This window comes from Styela clava, chromosome 1 (assembly GCF_964204865.1).
Source record: "Styela clava chromosome 1, kaStyClav1.hap1.2, whole genome shotgun sequence".
Taxonomy (NCBI): Eukaryota; Metazoa; Chordata; class Ascidiacea; order Stolidobranchia; family Styelidae; genus Styela; species Styela clava.
Genome location: NC_135250.1, coordinates 12362799 through 12383951, shown reverse-complemented (window position 1 = coordinate 12383951; position 21153 = coordinate 12362799).

Here is a 21153-nt window from a genome sequence, read left to right as displayed (position 1 = left end):
AACAGCACCATTTGTTTTGTGAATTATTGAGGAGCTTTAAAAAAATCATCCAATTAGTTTTTGATTTTCAAAAGAATTCTTTACGGCTTTATGCTTAGCAAGAGTTATTTGCAAACTTCAGAATGTGAAATTCAGCTACAGAGCAACAACATTAAAAAATTTAGTTAGATAGCAAGATTTCATTTTAGGTAAATAATGATGCATCATTCACCATAACAGATATTACTAAAGTTGTAGGAGCAATTTACAAGGTAAGGAAAATATTACATTTGGGATATTGTCGTTGAATAGCCATAAATTTGACTTGATAAATTCATAAAAAATATTTTTTGTTAATATTTGCTATACACTATCAAATACATCTATTTTGAATCATTTTTAGTTTGAATTGAGTTTCAATTTGAAAAACAAACAAAAAAATGAAAATTTCTCCTGTTTTTCAGAATTTAATCTTATATTACACGCAATGGGTCAGTAAAACAGTTGAAAACTCCGGTCTGTGTTGTATTGTGTTCGAGCATTTTCTGGAAAAGGGCGAATGCCGCTTAATCTACGTTGTAATTGTTTGCACCAAAATTGTTCAGGGAAGAAATATTGTTGGCGGTGAAAATCTCTTGAACTTGTCCCATCCAATTCGTTTTCAATCATTTCCAAAATTATATAATGCTGTCAGTGTTCATCAACCCTGTTAAAGATGCTAATGACGTTATTTTCCAGAATTCGTATGACCCAGCCGATGAGGAATATATCATAAATGAATTTTTTCGGCGATTAAATGGGGCAGCAAATACAAATATTGAATAGAAGTTGATTTTTTGTCGGGAATATATGCTAATAAAGCCGGCTTCATAGAAAACTAAAATCGAATGAGGAATCTATTAGCGTTGGTTGGCTATGCCTGATAACTAAATATTAATGAAAATAAAGCTGACCAATTGAGACAGACAATCTTAAACGGGAACTTTCACTGTTATGAGTTTGGAATCTTACACTAAATGTAGATATAATGAGATTTTTGTACGTTTTAGTGAGTTTTTTGGTAGTTTTTGCATGTTTTAGCTTGATAAATGACAAATAACGATCAATGTGTTAGGACAATATTCTATACGAATATTGAATAGAAGTTGATTTTTCGTCGGGAATATATGCTAACAAAGCAGGCTTCATAGAAAACTAAATTCGAATGAGGAATCTATTAGCCTTGGTTGGCTATGCCTGATAACTAAATATTAATGAAAATAAAGCTGACCAATTGAAACAGACAATCTAAAACGGAAACTTTCCCAGTTATGAGTGTGAAATCTTACACTAAATGTAGATATAGTGAGACTTTTGTACGTTTTAGTGAGTTTTTTGGTAGTTTTTGCATGTTTTAGCTTGATAAATGACAAATAACGATCAATGTGTTTGGACAATAAAAGTGCTTGTTTTGTATTGCACTGTTTACCTATACTTGACACTATTGTGGCCCGCAAACAATACAAAAATAATTGTCGGGCCCGCGTGTACCCAGTGTATATAGAATACGTCAGCGTCGGAAGTTCTCAACAACTTTTATCATTTTTTTGCTGTTCCGGTGAAGATATCCGGTCGATATCTTTTGTTAAGTCACTTTCATATTTCTTCCTATCTCTATTCATGAATCGATATTTTTTTCCGTCTATGTAATCAGAATGTAGAAGAAACGTTTTAAAACTGCTTTTTTCAATATTGTAATCGTACAAATGTGATGATACTCCACGTTCGGTTGATTTATATTCGATGTTTACAGCACATCCTGCGATACTGTCGATCGTTATGTTAGTATTTAGAACATTGAACCATTCTCCGTTTGATATGTCTCCGTTCAGCTGATGCGCCGAATCATGTCCCTGAACACTTTACTCATTGCTGCCATACGTTGCAGTTAAAAATATGAGAACATGAGAGAACATGAAGCCAAAAAATAAAATGTTCCTTCCCATCTTCACCAACCAACAATAAAATTATTCGGGTACAGTTGTTTGCCAGGGCAACCTGTGAAAACTCAATGCTGCTGGATGCAAGAGAATAACATGTCGTTTTGCTTTATGTGTTTTTTCATTCCGATTATAATGATATTGAAGACGTACTTAAGGGTAAACAGTACATCTCGCTTTTTATGTGCGATTCAAGCGTGGATGAAACTTTTTCAAGCAAGGAATGTATATCGATATACCGTGAATTCACACGACCATCTGATGTATGTTTTCTAGGCATATATATGATAGAACCAATTTTGGGCATATCTTGAATGCATATTTCAAACGTATTTTGCGTATATTATGTAGTTTCTATAATCAGTATAAATAAATCTATATCTTATCTTAGAAAAAGTTTCGACAAGTTCTTTTTCAACATCTCGTTGTTTTGGTAAAATTGCATCTATACCGCCTTCAAAGCCAATTTCCATTTTTTCTAAATTTCTATTTATGAACCGATATTTTCCGTCGTCTATATATTTATAATAAACTGGAATTTTTTTGTATTTTTTTCGTTCGATGTTGTGCCAATCGTATCAGCAAATCCTCCGCGCTCGGGTGATTTGTAATTGCCCATTGCCATACATACTTTTATCCTTAGTAATGCAGGTGACAGGGATACCATCCAGACAAATGCAAAGGATAAATAGCAGCAAACTTGTGAATGATATATCTATTTTCATCTTTAGTAACCAACGTTAAATTGTTGAATCCTTGCGTCTGTCGCTACGACAAGAAGGGCATAATCATGATATGTTCCTTGTTTGCGCGTTTTATTGATTGCAAAAGAAACGTGAAATGATTTGTCGGCAACATTTTTTCGTACAGGGTCTGTAATCTCAAAAAACATACACTATCATCGCATAATTTTGTATGTAGCTAATCAATTGACACGCAGCCCCTGCTCACAGCAACTATAGGGTAATCTATGTCATCCATGCAAACCACGGGAATTTGCACTACAAATATGAACTTTTATTCTGAAATCTGAACAAATCTAATTAGTGCACACACTCTCAATCTTGAGAAATGGATTGGAAGAGGCATCATGGATTTTGCATTACTGGATGCATTACAAAACGATTACAAGCGCGAAGGATTTGCGTATGAGGTTGACTATAACATCGAAAAAGAAAAATACAAAAAGTTTAAGTTCATTACAAATATATAAACGCCGGAAAATATCGGATTATGCATAAAAATTTGGAGAAATTGGAAACAGGCTTTGAAGGCGACATTGATGTGATCTTACCAAAACAACGTAAAATTGAAGAAGAACTTGTCGAAAATTATTCAAAGATAAGATATAGAATTATCTATACTGATTATAAAAATTACATAATGAATGCAAAATATATTGACAAAAACACCGAAGGAAACTCGAGAGGGGTTGGGTAGGCATGCGCAATCGATATCCGACTGCAGAAGATTTTTTGCGAGTCTTCAACAAAATGATTGAAATAGGAAATAGATGGAATGCCGTATAATATTGTATTTTAAATTTGTATATGTAGAAAACTAATAAAAATAATTTTTCCGAAGAACGATGTGTTGTATGACATTACTCTCTCTAAAATATTCAGTGGAGTGTTAAAATATATTCAAGTCAACTTTTATCTTTGATGAGTAGTTAAATACTTGATATATATATTAAACAGGGTGCCTCAAAGTAAGTAAGTGGAGGTGGGCCACGGGGCACAACAGAAAATCAACTCTCACACTCATACTATACCCGAAATCAGGTCTGCGGTTCAATTTTTGAATCCGCCCTTCGTTGAGTTACAACGTCCTCGCAAACGGACAACGGCTGTGAGCGACGTAAGTTATGGGATAAAATTTATTTGGAGGGTTGAAACTAAAATTTTAGCATTGAAGTTTTATTGTTTTTCTACCATAGCCTTTCCAACATGACAAACCAACGGTTGATATTTTTCAGCTTCAGTCCGCTGTAAAACATTCAAAACGTTGGCGTTTCGATGTGCATTCCTAATCTCGACGTGGGGTAGTGAAAATATTTGTTCCCTGTGGGGAACAATGGACCGGGGTTTAGTGGGACATGCTCCACTGGGCACAATTCGACAGTTTTTGATTCATCAAGTGCTTGGAAGTCTAGAAATGCGTTATGTTTTGAGCACTATTAGGTTACCTTTTGACCCATAGCTCAATATGAAATGTAAACCAAATTCAATTTTTTTTGATGCAGGTTCGAAAAAGTAAATATCTTGCCTTTGGCCGGAATTAGAAATTTTGCTTGGTAATATATAAATGCCGGTTTTATTTTAAATATTACATCATTGTTTTTTGTTCTTTTTGAATGTCCCCAGGGCCTGTCCGAATGTGTCCCACAAGTGGAACACTTGACAGACGTTTTTAAAAGCATTTTGGTGAAAAGATGTGTGTCGCTAGGGAATTTCTTAGTTAATAATACTTTGCCTTCCTAATTTATATGCTTCTTGCCAAACAGCAATTTTTCACCTCATTTCTTGGGTCAATCTCCTTGTCATTCTGTGGGTTGTTGAAAAATGCAAACAATATCTAAATTTTACTTTTAGGATGTTTCCTGATGAAATGAACGCTCTATGATGAGTACCTGAAAAGAAAATCATAATTAAAAGTGTATACTTACTTTTGAGACACCCTGTATATATATATGCTTTATATTTAGGCTTACGTCCCGTTTTAAACGGGACATTCCCACTTTTTCACGTCTTGTCCCGGCGTCCCGACCGTTCAGCCAAAAGTTCCGGTTTGGCGTTAAGTCAGCATAATACACGAACATTACCAATTAGCATGTAATAGCGTTTATTATGACTAATGCAAATGATAAGCTTTGTGTATAATACACAACATATCAAATCGAGGTTTAATTTGGGAGACAGGAACTCGAAGATATTTTTCTACCTCTAGCCTTGATCTGTAATTGTATTTTATGTATGAAAACGCTGATAGGCGGGGAAAATGTATTGGTTTTTTAATGAATTTTGGATGCTTTGCTGTAAGATACACGTGGAACCAATCTTTATACAATATTCGCTGTTATTCCGCTTATATTTAGGGTTTGAGTGATGTATTTCTATCCGTTGAGGGTGAGAAGATGAGTTATTTGTCGGGCGTTGATCCCCACTGCTATAAGTGCTCCCTACGGAGCCTCAGGGCTCCGCGAGCTATTCTTTCACTTGGAAAACTGACTTGGTTAATTTTGTATCTGTGAAGAAGCATTACCATCACTAATAAAATTTGACGACGGTGGTTTCGAAATGCGGTAGTGATTCAAATATAACATTATCTATAACTATGGGCGCAGCAGCCATGGTTTCCTATAAGCAGGGTTGCCATCTACCCAGAGCCAAAAATAGGCATGAAATCATACACGAGTCTCCCACTTTTTATCATTAGAAGTCGCTTCGAACATGGTTGTACCGTAAATATATACTACTACGTTGTACGCAGCTCTAAAATTGCAAAAAGCTATGGAAAGAGACGAAGTCACTGCCACACGCAATCTCTAAGACAAGGGTCGGCAACTTTTGTCGCTCCCGAGCCAAAGCCAAGTGTTACGAATCTTAGCGGGCCGCACATATTTTTTCAAGAAAGTTAAAAACTGAACGAGTGGCTGATGAACCACATTATTCATACAGATTAGAAATTCAAATTTTGGACTTTAATAGCGAGCGAACACTGCGACAACTCGTTGACTCAAGTCGTCTTATTATACAAAATATTTACAAATAATATTTAATGCGACACTAGGTGACACACTAGATAAAATCAAAATTTTCTAAATGTCTATCACTAATCCTAGTTCTTCGCAAGAAAAATTTTAGTTTGGTTAAGTAATTGAAAACAAAAGCGATTTTTTTTCATAAAGATTGGAAAACGAATTATTAATGAAGAACAAGAATAACATAACAACGATCCGTAGGTTTAAGTGAGCACTGTGGACCGGTTTATTTTACTCCGTGCGGCGGATATGGCCCGCAGGCGGCCGACCTATAACCTAAAGTCCTCATACTTTGGTTTCCCACAATGCTTCTTGTGTTTTTATGGTAGTATTGTGGGCACCGATTACTGTTTTCCACCTTTCTCGATGTCGCAATAGCAGTAGTTAATAAAAAAAAAATTCTTTTCATGTTCGAAACAGAACTCATGGTTACGCTTACTCTAAATTGCAGTTTGTCCCTAAAAACAGTATTCCTAAAAACTAGCAGCAACTATTGTGTGTGTGTCACAGTTTGCCTGGAAATACCGCAAACCCCATTGTTGACAGAAAAAGTTCGTCCATCGTTTCCACGCAAGCTTTGTATGCAAAACAAGTATTGGTCATCCACGTTTCTAAGACCAAATAAGCACGCGACTTAAAAATAAGCACTTTACTTAGAAATAAGCACATCGTTACTTTATAAAACGCGGGCTAGAAAATAAGCAAAAATCTTAGAAATAAGCACGGTATGGCAACTCTGTCTATAAGGGAGGGGGTTCAGAATAGAAAATTCCCGAGCAACACTCATCGCTCAATCCATGGCCGACCCGTGAATTTAAAATGTCTTGTCATATCAATTCAATTGTGTTCATCGTTGCTAGCCTTTGAGTTAACTAATATACTACACTACGGCAACCATGAAATACTTTTTTAACCGTCTACTAGCAAGGAATGGATTGAAATCGTATTTTTGAGTTGCTCTTTCAGCACTTAGGATTATCGCAATGTTTCGTTGTTAAGGGAGAGTTTGCAGTTATGAAGCCAATTATTTTGATACTTTCATATCGAATTCGGTCTATGCATAAATGTATCAGTGATTTCTAGATGCAGTGATGAGACAAATATCGACCGACACAGTAAAATGATCAAACTTTCATTGGAGGGTTTAAATATGGGGTCGGCAAACCACATTCGGATTCGGCCCGCGACGCTTCACTGAATTATATTACCAAAACAGCTTTATTGACGAATATATTCTTTACGTGTCAAAATTTGTTTTGAGAAACTAAATTATACTATAACCTAACAAGTATATAATTCACATTCACTCGTTTATTGAGCCTATAATTTATTATAATTAGAGAAATGGCAACAGAACGTAAAAAAGTTGATGCTGAGCGCAAATGGTTTAATGACGCTGAAAATATTCAAATAATCAGTCTTCGCGCACTGCTTGAAATTTCTGGGTGAAAAAATGTGATTCATTGGTCATTCCTTTGGTTTTTAACTTTCTAAAATACGTGCGGCCCGCTAATGACTTGCAACCTTTATTTTGGCCCGCGAACGACAGAAGATTGCCGACCTCTGATTTAGACTTTAGAGCCAGTGAAGTTATACAGTCATTCCAACTCAAATCCTCGACCCACTGCCCTATCTCCCCCCACTTTCCTATCCTCGATCCGCTGCCCTGTCTCCCTCGCCTCGGCCAACTGCTCCACCTCCCTCAACGTTCCTATCCTCGACGCACCGCCCAATCTCCCTTAACCTCGACCCACTTTCCTATTTCCCCAACCCTCCTATCCCCTCCGACTTTTTTACCCTCGACTCATTGGCCTATCTTCCCTCAACTTTTCTACCCTCAATCCCCTGCACTATCTGCCTCATACTTCCCACCCTCGACCCACTGTCCGACCTCCCTCAACTTACTTATCCACTGAGTACCTAACCTAACGGCTCTCAAATTACGACTCGACCGTCAAAATGAACTTTACCACCTTGCGACCAACTCCCATGTGTTATACTGGTCGAGTATGCCAATGAGATGATTCAATCGTACGTCGACAAAACATGATTGACGGCATTCGTAAATGTAGGCTGGAATCTCAATTGGTAATCAATAACCATAATTAGTGGATTAAAAATGTGCTACTAATTAGGCTACTGATGGCATCGGGCTTGGAGTCACTGTTTTTAAAATTTTAACAGGCCTTTCGATATCGAAATATCTGAGTTCCTTTTCAGAAACTCATTTAATGTCGCCTGTATTTCCGTGCAGGGCAAAACGACGAGGAAGTAATCGAATATTTGCACGCTTTATCTTTTTCAACGAATGTTCTGCCATATCCTTGTTGTATATACAAATTTTTTTTACGTGGCTGAGGAGGCTGAATAGTCAAAAACAGTCAAAAATATAAGTCGCTTAGTGAGTGTAATTCCTTCCAAACTATTTTTAAGACATGAAATGTTTTGTCGTAGCTAGCGTTGCCAACTGCCCTCCAATCCAGCGTGTAGTCCCAAAATTGAGCTTATCTTTTCTGAAACTTATGAATCTGCAAAGGACGCAGCTTTTACTATAAAATGTCAAAGAAAAATACTTTATACGAACAGGAGCACTATCGCTCACTTCGGATCGGCATCATATTGTCAGAAGACTCACGACATGGCCAATTGTTAAGGGCATAAAACGGCTTGTTAAAATTTAGAAAACTGTCATTCCCAGCAAGAAACCATCAGTAGCCCAATTAGTAACACATTTTTAAACTGTCAATTATGGTTATTGTTTACTATTTGAGATTCCAGCCTACATATTATACGAATGCCGTCAATCCTGTTTTGTCGACGTACGATTGAATCATCTCATTGGCATACACGACCAGTTTAACCCATGGAAGTTGGTCGCAAGATAGTAAAGTTCAGTGTGGCGATCGGGTAGTAAATAATAGTACTGAACAGTATAGCACCGTAGGTCAAAGATAGGTAGGTTGTAGCAGATGTGGCAGTGGGTCGAGAAGGGAAAGGTTCAGGGAGATAGAGTGGTGGTTCGGGGATGCGAAAGTTGGGGGATGGGGCAGTGCGTCGTGGATAGGAAGGTTGAGGGAGATAGGGCAGTGGGTTGAGGAAAGGTAGGTTGAGAAGGGAAAGGTTCAGGGAGATAGAGTGGTGGTTCGGGGATGCGAAAGTTGGGGGAAGGGGCAGTGGGTCGTGGATAGGAAGGTTGAGGGAGATAGGGCAGTGGGTTGAGGATAGGAAAGTTGAGGGAGTTCGGGCAGTGGGTCGAGGATAGATAAGTGGATTGATGTAGGGCAGTGGGTCGAGGACAGTTTTCAAGTGAACGAATAGCTCGCGGAGATCTAAGTGTCTTTAACGGAGTCCTGAGGGTGCGTACGGAGCATTTTGAAAACCTAAAGTCTACGTAGTAGGATGTAACAATGCGAACAACTAAGTAATGAATGTTTCCTCGACTTTTGATCTCTTGAATTCTTCCTCTTGAATCTACACTCTACCATTGCAAAATTATTGGTTCTTATTTCAAGAATTAGGACTTAGTTATTTGATTAGGACGTATATTTACCAAAACACAACTAAAAACTAACAAACAACACGCGAAAATTGCCAAAACGAGATAATATCCACAACCACGAAAGACTGTCTGAATGGAAAAAGTATCTGAGCGCTTCTGAAACGTTTATTGTTACTTCATTTTTGCAATTATGCTGATTGGCCAATGTTACGACAGTAAATAAGGAAGTGTATACTCGGGGAAACATTCATAATTATAATCAGTGATTTATAAAGTTGTTATACATAAATACGCTACACAGACGCAATGCCCATATTTATGGAAAATTTAAATTGTTTCGCGGTCCAGAGCGGGGAGTTTCGCGTCCCAAATTTGGGTCGCGACCCCGTAGTTGCGGACCCCTGCCCTACAGTATGTCTAATTGTTACGTATTTTATGACTAAGATATTACTTCTAATTTTAAGATTAGAGTGACTAAGTTTAAACACGTAATCTATTAACCAAAAGCAGATAGTTTACCCAATATCCTATAGTCCTATAAGTGTCCCTGTCTAGGCCGGCTTTTACCTCTTCTTTCCAGTGGCGGGGTACTGGTGTGTGATGAACAACAGGCTTTGCTTCAGGGTCTATCATAAGTTTTATTGGCGGCCCGTCTATCATATAGGGAGCGGTTGGTGTTCGCAGGTGTTGAAAGTGCTAGATTTGTATTATTCGATTAGATACTCCTGTAGCTTCTGTCGGTTTTCCCCATTCAGCGAGTATGGTAACGACGTTAGGATTGGTGGGGGAAGTTTGCGGCGGGGACATGTGCATCTTTATATGTCACCATTCTTAGTCCCTGTCAAAGTTTTGTCCGTCATGTTAATTGATGTCATTTCCCTGTTGACTCCGCCAATCTTTGAAAAATTAAACAAGTTCAATGCATGCTTTCCTGCTCAAGAACAGCTTGTCCGAGCTGTCGGTAATGTAAATGATCTGACGGGAACGAACTATTTTCCCGTTATCAGTTGTTCCTGAAAATCTTGCAACTAGGGTGCCAAGGATATGTATCCATTTGTTATTGGTCGCAGTCATTGTTGTTGAGGTTTGAAATTCTTTTCAAACCCCAATTTAGCAAAGTCAGATGGCAGTATGTCGATCATAATATCAAAAAATAGCTGTGGATCTGACTTGCGTTTTTCCCATCTTTGGCACATATTGGTGGTGGTCCAGAGCCATTCCGTTGGATGAATTCTTGTAAACTGAGCGTAATGAATTGAACATAGAGTTCTCCATGTCATCAGGTTCCTGTGATGGTTTGACCATTTTTGACGATGTTTTGCCTCTACAAACTGATTCAAAATGGTGTAGTTTCAAGCAGTGGTAGCAAGTCTGATTGAAAGCAGGACAGGAACGTTATTTGATTCTCAGTGGAGAACTTTTGTCGTGTCCTGTTTCTCCGCAGTAAGTACATGTGGCTTGCATCTTATCGGATGTGGGCTTGACTTGAATGCGCCCCTTTCGATATGAGCTGATGGCGTCTGTGGACTGGGAATCGAACAGTCTGAAGGCGGATCTGTTGCCCGATTCTTTGGCTTCGACGAATTTGAAGACTTCTTCCAGGGTCATGTTTTGGTTCGGGTCCCCAAAAAGATCTAGTTGAAAGTCGGAGTTACCTATTTCTCTAGAGAGGATGTCGCGCATAATTTCTTCTGTATAATTCCCATCTTGACTGCATGATGGACTGCATTACAGACTGTCGCTTGGCCACAAATGCGGGCGCCAAAGTTTCTTACAGGTTCGTCTCTGTCTTGTTTCATGTTGGCGAGCTCGACTCTGGCGATCATGGCATTTTCCTTTGATAGCGTTCAGTATGTCTTGTTCTGATTTTCCTGTAAGATTAGGTGAGGTGCGAATTAGATCTCTGCGCAGTGGATCGTCACAGCATTCCAATAATTGGAAAATTATGTCTTGGCCAGATATTTTTGTGGCAGCTTTGTAGTCTGTCCATCTTGATTCAACATATGTCCATTCTTCAGTTGAGCTAGCAGATGTTAGGGTTGGACGTTTCACTTTATCAACTTGGGTTGTGGGTTGTTGAGTTTTTTGTGCGCTGTTGTGTGTGGTAGCGTGTAAATTCAGCAATGCAGCAACAATAGAGGCCTCATCCTCTGTTTCAAATTCACATTCGTTGATTGAGCATCTGATCTTTGGCATCTTGATGTCACAAGGTATCCCACATAGGGTAAATCATAGATAATTATATATCACTATTTGTTTATTAGGCTATCCGTAAATAATGATTTACCCACTATATGAAAAGAAAGTATATGGTGAATAACGAATATATACCAATAAATATATAAACATAAAGAAATGCACAATGCTACTGATAATCTACTAATAACTTTGTCTTTTTTTAGCTCTCCTTCTAAAAATTGGTTGGCTCTGGTTTTACTTGCGAAATCCTGTTGACAAGCTGGTATATATAATTGTGATGGATCATGGCTAAGGCAAAGTGCTAAATTTGTTTTCGATTGATATTCATGCTAAAATTTAAAACAAAATGATATTTTGTAATGTGGTTTAATACTTTGATAAAATTATATTTAAGCAGGATAAAAAAAACGCCGCTCCCGAAGTATGTGCACCAGGATGGCGCACAACCTGAACCATAACCTGGTACAAATACTATGTTCAGGATGTGCGCTATCTTGGTGCATATACTTCTGGAGCTCTGAAAAAAACGGAGGTTGGCAACAGCAAGCGGATGTACTTGGTGAATATCCAGCTTGTCAAGTTGAAAACAGTACGACAAATTGACATGTAAAAATAGGAATGATTTGAAAAAAAGAAGAGGAATAAGACTCGGAAGCATGAAAATGTTTTGTGAAACCGTACGTATATGCATAAGCTGCCGGGAGACCATTATGAACGTAGAGGATAAGAGCATGTATATATACTGGAATGAATTTTCTCGAATCATTGACTATACTCTATCGACCGTAAAGAAGATTTCGAATTTTTAAAATTATTAGTATATTTTGCAATAGAAACGTGAATAAAAAGAGAAGTGAGAATTTGTGAATGGCTTGTGTGTAAATCTTGCCAATCCTTCTGACCATTACTTTTTACCGAAGGCGTCTATATTAAGAAACGTATAGCAGTCACATCGCATGAACTAAACTGACAACACAATCTTGTCCCAAGCCAAGGTAATTCGTGGCGAGTTCGCTTTACGTAATATCAATACTTTTCGAAATTCTCAAAATACCCAAATCAAAACCTAATTAACAATAAATTTGGTCATAGTAATTATATTTAACGTATTTTTTAGCATTTTTTTATCAATGGCTAAATTGTCAAATAGTGATATTATCTTACAGGTTACGAGTTAGTCATTATTTTCATTCATATACTGGTGTGATAAAATATATTTAGATAATTATAAAACAACGTAATCAGCGTTATTTTTTAAAATACAATATTCTGAATAATAGCAAACATCGAGGACTGTGGATGAAATTAGTATATATAGATATATAGATATGTAACTAACATTGATAAATAATAGTTGGTTAGCTCAAATAATGACTTCAGTCAGTTTCTGGACATGTTGAAGGAGAAAATTTTGCAGATATTGCGACATCATGCAAGACGTTAATGAAGGCTGCAACCTGTCACAGAGTTGGATTTGGACTTGAAAAAAATCCACGAATCACCTGATGATCTGAACAAAGTAAAGCACACAAGTTTTTTCGATAAGATTCTGATATCACCAGACCTTGCATATATATATATATAGCTAAGGCAAAACGAGACTGCTGTTCATGTCCACAATGGGTAGAGAACAAACGTTTGAACTCAATGGAAGGAGTATTTATATTCCGGTATTTGTACTAGTTAATGATGCAACAACAAATACTTCGACTTGGTAATTTACTTTACAATATCTTCCAGTACTTAAAAAGTTTGATATAAGTTTTCATACCTTTGTCGAGTGGACATAACAAAGCCGCAAAATAATTTTCATAGTCAGAAAGAAAAACTATAGCTGCATTGTCTAAAAGGTTGTCTGATTAAAACAAATTGAATTAAATGAGTTTAACTGCAGACCAACAAAAGAATAATAATTTATCTATATATCGAATATTATATTATATATGTACATGTATTAGTAATTTTACCCATATTTGACACCGCTTCATTCGCAAGTCCGTTCATTTCCTCTCCGTGCTCGAGGTGAATAAATTCTGCAAACGTTCAATTTGTGTCAAAAAATTAACAAATGTCTTAAATTAGAAGGAAAATAATAAAAGAGTTTACTAGTACTTTTCATTGTTATGCTAATCAATAACTTTCCACGACGTTTTTAAAGCATTCAATTGGGATACATTTTGTGTAGACCAGTGGCGGCGCGTCAATAGGGCCAACCGGGGCAATGCCCCGACGTCAAAATGAACTGTTTATAATTTGGGTGAAGATTCTCTGAGTCAGAGCACGCACAGGATACACGCAAAAAATCAATTCATGTTGTGACGATACAAATCTGTGGCAGTTCCACATAAAATATCCTGATTCAGTAACATTTGAATGAAATATATTTTATTCGCATTGCTCAAATTTTCTGTATATATATATATATATATTCATGATTAATTCCATTTTTCCAGCCAATAGAAAATGTTTGCATACAAAAGATAACCGGAACAAGTTAACATAGGCTACATGTTGATTGGAGGAGATACTACGGAGAACTATCGCTAAATATTATGCAGGGACACCTACGATTTTATTATATAACGATATTAAAGAGGTCAAAAATTTCATTTTTCGATGTATGGTGCTCGAGGGGTAAGTAATGTATTAATTAGGCTTGTGAAATTCGAGTAAGTGTTCTAATGTATAGTCGAAGGACTTTTCTGGCTTTTATTCTTCTTCCCAAACTTAGGTAGATAAATTGAGATTCTTTTCATGTCAATTTGTCATTTTATACACAACGCTCTTTCACGCCATTTGCTCAGAACATGGCTCCATGCAATCGGTCAATGGTAGATATCTATCCGGGATATTTTTGGTTCAGTGATTGATTGATTGATTGGATCCAAACATCAGAAGTTAGTTGTCATTCAAAAATGTTAACTATTTCAATATACCGGTACATAGCAATGCATTTGCAGCCGATTTATGCACATACACCCATTTTAAGTGATGTCATATGCGTATGCAGCAGTCAACTATGTATGTATATATATTAATCAATTCGAACGCACCACTGAATACATCTATTTAATCTATTACATACATTGTGTTTCAAAAGTAATTATACATTTTAATTTTAATTTGCTTTCCAGGTACTCATTATAGAGCGTTCATTTCTTCAGAAAACATAGTATGAATAAGTAGTAAAATGTAGGTATTGTTTGCATTTTTCATCAACCCACAGAATGACAAGGAGATCAAACCAAAGAATAAGGTGCAAAAATGCTGTTGGGCAAGAAGCATATAAATCAGCAAGGCAATCTCAGGGCTTCTTTAGCAAAAAATTTGGAATTATTTGGCTCCTACACGACGAACAACTTATGCAATTCATCGTAAATTTATTTATGCACAAAGATCAAGAATACTAAGGACCGGCCGATCTGAGAAAAACATTCAGAGCCAAAAAAATTCCAAGTTCTCTGTTAAAGAAGCGCCGAATGTGCCTTACTGGTTTATGGGCTTTTTTGCCAAATAGCAATATGCTATTCATCGTGGATTTTTAAAAATCGATCTGTAGTTGATGCACAAAGATCAGGAAGAGACGATGAGTTTGCCTTACTGAGTAATCAGCTACTTGCCAGACAGCAATTTTGCACCTCATTTATGGTTTAATCTTCTTGTCATTCCGTGGGTTGATAAAAATGCAAACAAAACCTAAATTTTACTACTTATCCATACTATGTTTTCTGAAGAAATGAACACTCTATGAAGAGTACCTGGAAAGCAAATCAAAATTAAATGTGTATACTTACTTTTGAAACACCCTGTACAAATAGTATAAAACTTCCACCCGTCAAACTGAAAGCCCAGCACATACGACAATACTTCTCATGGTCACGCCCATCGAGAATATTCGACCATTGAACAAAATATTTTGTCAAGGGAGAAAGTGTTGTGAAGCAATATTTCGAAACAGCCAACTCTAATGTTGAAGAAACTATTTTCGATTAGAACAAAAATTTACCCACTCAAATTATGTGAAAGTACAATGTATAGCACTGCCTTAAACTGATATCGATGCTCATGCTTTCTACATTTTAACAAAATGCAATTTATTTTTCATAGACACATTTTTATGAGATCAGCGAACCGGTTAGCATTACTGAAAGAACATGACTTTTTGTGACAGAACCGGCTGAAAAATATGACTTTTGTGATGGAACCGGCTGACAAAACTTCGAATCCCACCACTGTCTGATTAGGGATAGATATGCAAATCTTATTTTATCATTTGTAATAAAAAATGGTTTTGTCGGGGAATAAATCAAATATGGTGTAGTGAGTGGCTCTTTGATTGTCTTTTTTTAGCTCTCATTCTAAAAATAGGTTGGCTCTGGTTTTACTTGCGAAATTCTGTTGACAAGCTGGTATATATATGATGGATCATGGCTAAGGCGTCATCATGGATCAGCAAGCGGATGTACTTGATGAATATCCATCTTGTAAAGTTGAAAATAATACGACAAATGGACATGTAGAAAATAGGAATGATTTAAAACAGAGGAATAAGACTGGGAAACATGAAAATGTTTTGTGAAGGCGTACGTATATGCACAAGATGCCGGGAGACCATTAAGAGCATGTATATATATATATGCTGGAATGAATTTTCTCGAATTATTGACTATACTTTATCGACCGTAAAAAAGATTTCGAATTTTTAAAATCATTAGTATATTTTGCAATAGAAACGTGAATAAAAAGAAAAAGTGAGAATTTGTGAATGTCTTGTGTGTAAATCTTGCCAATCCTTCTGACCATTACTTTTTACCGACGGCGTCTATATTGAAAAACGTATAGCAGTCACACCGCATGAACTAAACTGACAACACAATCTTGTCCCAAACCAAGCTAATTCGTGGCGAGTGCGCTTTACATAATATCAAAACTTTTCGAAATTCTCAAAATAACCAAATCAAAACTTGATTAACAATAAATTTAGTTATAGTAGTTATATTTAACGTATTTCTTAGCATTTTTTTTATCAATGCCTAAATTCTCAAATAGTGATATTATCTTACAGGTTACGATTTGGTCAATATTTTCATTCATATACTGGTGTGATAAATTATATTTAGATAATTATAAAACAAAGTAATCAGCGTTATTTTTTAAAATACAATTTTCTGAATAATAGCAAACATCGAGGACTGTTGATGAAATTAGTATATATATAGATATATAAATAACATTGATAAATAATAGTTGGTTAGCTCAAGTTATGACTTTAGTCAGTTTCTGAACATGTTGAAGGAGAAAATTTTGCAGATATTCCGACATCATGCAAGACGTTATTGAAAGCTGCAACCTGTGACAAAGTTGGATTTGGACTTGGAAAAAATCCACGAATCACCTGATGATCTGAACAAAGTAAATCACACAAGTTTTTTCGATAAAATTCTGATATCACCAGACCTTGCATATATATATATATAGCTAAGGCAAAACGAGACTGCTGTTCATGTCCACAATGGGTAGAGAACAAACGTTTGAACTCAATGGAAGGAGTATTTATATTCCGGTATTTGTACTAGTTCATGATGCAACAACAAATACTTCGACTTGGTAATTTAATTTACAATATCTTCCAGTACTTAAAAAGTTTGATATAAGTTTTCCAGTGGCGGCGCGTCAATAGGGCCAACCGGGGCAATGCCCCGATTGTTTTTTTGGTATAATGAAAAATATTCGAAAAATACCTCAATATCGGTTGCACAGACTGTCTACACTAGCCATATTCTCCCGACATGGTTCATTTTTCGCTCGCAAAGCCTTCGCCGAAAGTCGACGGGGCGACGCCGATTTTGCCCCAGTTGCTCATTGTATATCGTATTCTCTCTTTTATCTTCCACTCGCCGCGTTTGTCTCGTTTGTTTTCTGTTTCTTTTACTAAATCATCAGGGCCGATCGAGGCTAGCCCCGAAATTATGACGACACAATGCCGACGTTTCTTACAACAACGTGTTGACATATTCACGCATTCCTCCTCGTTCGTTGGTTGCTTGAAGAGTTGATAGTTTCCTCGCCTTCGTTTTTGTCGCTTGTTTCGCTATTTGAATCAGTTAGAGACCTTTAGTCCATTTGCTTTCGATTTTCCACATTCCTTTTGAGCTCCTCACTTCTTTTCGGCTTCGCATTTCTTAGCCTTAGACCTCATAAAGAATAAGATTGATGCACTACTTCGCACTCCGTTTTCGCAGCTGCCGCTGGAACAAAAATTAGAGGTACAACGTCTTGGGCCTTATCAACCAAAAAAATGTTCACTGGAACAATCCCATGACGGAGGAAAGCGTCGGCGTACATTCTGCGCAGAAACTTGGTATAAAAAACACGAATGGTTGTGTTACAGCGAGGACAAAAATGCACTTTTTTGTTTTTATTGCCTACTTTTTGCTACCGCCCGTGACTCACGTTGGTGTAAATTTGGTTTTAGAGATCTTAAACATCTTTCCAAGCGTGCCAGGAATTATCAATCTTCTATGGAGCATCTGGACAATGCAGTAAAATACCGAACATTCGGAAATGTTAATATTGCAGCACAGTTGGATGAAGGACGCGCGGTTTCTATTCGTCGGCACAGCCAAAACGTCGAGAAAAACCGCCATGTTCTCGGTCGATTGATAGATGTTTTGAAGTTCATTGGTTGTCACGAGCTGTCCCTCCGTGGGCACGATGAACGGGCTGGCTCTTCTAATAGAGGGGTATTTTTGGATATGGTGGAATACACGGCATCCCTAAATACAGTATTGGGAGATCATCTTGATGCCGCAACTGTTTCGAAAGGGACATCTAAGGATATCCAAAATGATTTGCTCGACTCAATGTATAAAATTTATTTACAACATTTGGCTCTGGAAATTGAGAATTGCCAGTTCCTTTCGATTCAGTCTGACGAGACAACTGACATCACGTGCCTTACAACGCGAAGTCAAAATTGATAGCTCAAACTTATGACGGCGCGGCAGTCATGAGTGGGTCGAAACATGGTGTTCAAGTTTATATAAAAGAAGATTTTCCTCGTGCGCATTTTTTACATTGTTATGCACACCAATTTAACCTCGTTATTAAAAATATGTGTCTCGATACCCCTCTCGTCCGTATATTTTTTTCCGTTTCGCCGAAGCGTTCTGACCTCCTTCGCCAGATATGTAGCCGCCGTCTCCCAGCTTGTGCACCAACACGTTGGAACTTCCAATCACGCGTGGTGCAGGGCGTCACCGAAATTAGGTCTGAGCTCATTGAGTGTTTCAATGGCATTCAGAGCTCTCCGGTTTGGGACGAACGCTCTGTGAGGGAGGCGGCAGGTCTAAAGCGTCTGCTAGAAGATGGTGAGTTTTCATTTTTTTTCCACAATATTCTATCACGTGGATGTATTATACGGCGCATTGCAGTTAAGGCTACTGGATGGAGCGTCTGTGCAGTCGTGTATTTCAGACTTCTGCGATGCTGTATCTCGTATCCGGGAAACAATAAAATGCGACGACACATGGAGTGCTTCTTTACGCCGCGGGCAAACAACGCAGCGTTTGATTTTGTCTGCAAAAGAATGCTGTGACATTCTGGTGAATCAAATAGGCGATCGTCTGCGCACTGAACACCTTGCCGCGTTCTCTTTGATGAAACCCAAAAATTTTTCAAAATTTGCACGTCAATTTCCCGTCCATTTGTTGGCTACTGTCTCCAAATTTTACCCCATGATAAACGTAGGTAAATTGGAAAATGAATTGCGATGTATATACACCAATCAAACTTTTTTGAACATCACATCAACTTGCGCGCTCTATGGGTTCCTCATAGATAACACTCTAGTAACTACCTTTGCGGCGTCAGCAAAATTTTTGGACATCATTTTGACGACGCCTATTTCTTCCGCCGACGCAGAGCGAACATTCAGCACGCTGAAGCGTATTAAAACGTATCTCCGAAACACAATGAAGAAAGATAGATCAAATTCCTTGGCTGTTTTATCCATTCACAGAGACGTTATTTCTGGGATGCATGACTTTAATCAGCGCGTTATTGAGCATTTTGCTTCCAAAAAACCGCGGCGTGTTGCATATATGTTCAAGCAGTAGAAGTCTAGCAGCATATATATCTATGAGTGAGCGACGCATGTCCTTATCTTTGCATTAGCTTTCCTTTCTTCATAGTAACGTTTTAAACCTTATTTTAGGTTTTGTCTGCTTTCCCGAAGTTTCTGTTAATATGTCATTGTATTTATCTGGGTAAATATTGCCTTTCCTTTTGAAAAAGGTTTCAAAATAAACTATGTCTATATTTATTAATCCCTTGACTTGGACCGGTTTTAAAGACACTTTCTCATCGTTAAAAATTGTCGCTTTTGCCGATTAGTTGTTACCGATGGAATGGTTTTTATACTCATAAAATGATGGGAGAACTTACAGCGCTCATCCTGTCCCGTAGATGGGGGTGACTTGGTCCCGCAGTAGCTTGTCCCGGTTGTCAAAATGACCACACGCCGCCACTGCATTAATTTATTCGCGAGTCGGCAAAACTACGAGTTACGTTAAAAACATTTAAAATATTACAATAAGTCATTTTAAATGCTGTTATCGGTCATGGATTTGAATATTTTGTCGCAAACAGAAAATCATCTTAGTTAAAAGTACATACCTTCAACTATCAATATCAAAATTATTTATCTAAAGGTGGGAAATAATATAAATTATTTTTCCGTGAGTACGGAAATATAAATCAAAAATTAATTGTAATCGGGCAATTTACCACACATATTTTGTCCACAGATTGCCGTGGTATTATATTATTCGTCGTAATATTATTTGTTTTTCGTAAGTACGGAAATAGGTATAACAAATTAATTATAATTGGGCAGTTTACCACACCATTTATATCCGCAGATTGCCGTGATAACACTTTTATCTTTTCGTTGGTCGAGGTACCCAAGAGTTACGTTAATTGAACAAAATTCAGTGAATACCGCAAGGCATCTTAAATTCTATTATTGTTCATGAATTTGAATATTTTGTCGACACGGAAAATCATCATAGTAAAAAGTCGATACTTGTCTCGACCATTATCAAAATTATTTGCCAAAAGCGGGAAAGAGTGTAAATGATTTTTCTATCTAATAAATCAACTCGTTTTTTTGGACTTGAGACAATTTATTGGGTGACGTACTTTGTAACAAAGGCACGATTTTATTTAACCTATGTAATATCTGACTAATTGTATTTATGTGAGACCTGATCTCGCAGTGGTGCGAATGTGTCGCAATACGAGGCGCGCGCTTGCACAGAAGATAACGAACAATTAAAGTGCCATACTATTTCACCGTCATTGCATTACGCGACAAAGCGCGGAAAATCGTTTGAAAATTTCTCTCTAAAACGAAACACCTCGCTGACGACGAAAAGTGGTTATTATTCGAAAATCAGCCGAAAAGGTATTCGATTCGTTTTGGACAACCCTGGGTCCACGTAACTGCCGAACGGTTACCTGTACCGGTTCTCCACCATAAAGTCCTAGCTTTCGAAAACAAATCCCATGCCCCACATGGACTGGTACCGAAACAGGACGGGAGGCCGTGATTCGTCATATAGTCAAGTCGGCTTCCCCATCCCCAGGGATAAATATATAAATTCTAACACATGATCACCCTATGCCTATGTTGATACGCCTGCTTCGTGCGTCATTTTTGATTCTAGGAAGCT